This window comes from Crocodylus porosus, unplaced genomic scaffold (genome assembly GCF_001723895.1).
Source record: "Crocodylus porosus isolate Cpor-Errol unplaced genomic scaffold, CroPor_comp1, whole genome shotgun sequence".
NCBI lineage: Eukaryota > Metazoa > Chordata > Crocodylia > Crocodylidae > Crocodylus > Crocodylus porosus.
In genome coordinates, this window is record NW_017728943.1 from 25,369,776 (window position 1) to 25,370,776 (window position 1,001).

Consider the following 1,001-nt stretch of genomic DNA (forward strand, 5'->3'; position numbering starts at 1 on the left):
CAAAGGCCTTCCTGAAGTCCAGGTAGACGACATCCACCTCAATGCCTGCATTCAAGGACTTGGTGACCTGGTAATAAAAGGAAACAAGGTTAGTCAGGAAGGATCTGCCCCCAATAAACCCGTGTTGGTTGCCCCTGAGCATACCTCCCATGCTGGGTGCCCGCAGATGTGCTCCTTGATAATTTTTCCAAAGGTCTTCCCAAGGACCGAGGTGAGATTAACTGGCCTATAATTACCCGGTTCCTCCTTTCTCCCCGTCTTGTAAATGGGGACCACACTGGCCCTTTTCCAGCCCTCTGGGGCCTGGCCAGAACACCATGAGCACTCATACAGCCATGCCAGGGGCCCTGCCATGACCTCCGCCAGTTCCCTCAGTACCCTCAGATGAAGAGCATCTGGACCTGCTGATTTAAATACATTCAGCCCCTCCAAAAGATCCCTAACTAAATCATCCCTGACCCTAGGCATGGTGTCATGTCCCCTGAGTCTGTCCATAATCCTAGTGGGAGGGTTGTCCCGGTCCCTGCTTAGAAATATGGAGGCAAAGAACTCAGTGAAGAGATCAGCTTTTTCCTTTGCTGCAATCACCAGATTGCCAAGCCTGTCCTGTAGGGGCCCCATGTTACCTGGTGCCTTCTTCTTACTCCCTATGTATTTTAAAAAGGACTTTTTGTTATCCTTAATTCTGGTCACGAGCCCTAGCTCTGTCTCTGCCTTGACCTTCCTAACCGCCTCCCTGCAATCACGAGCAACAGAGGTATAATCTTCCTTGGTGATAGCCCCTTGCTTCCACTGATTATATGCCACCTTTTTTGCCCTCGGGCCCTCCTGGATGCCTTTACTGAGCCAAGGGGGCTTTTTAACACTCTTGCCCCCTTTGGTTCACGTTGGAACTGACTCCATCTGAGCTTGGAGGATCATCTCCTTAAGAAACAACCACCCATCCTGGACTCCCATCTCATTAAGTCTCCAAGTCCCCAGTGTCTCTCTTACTAATCTCC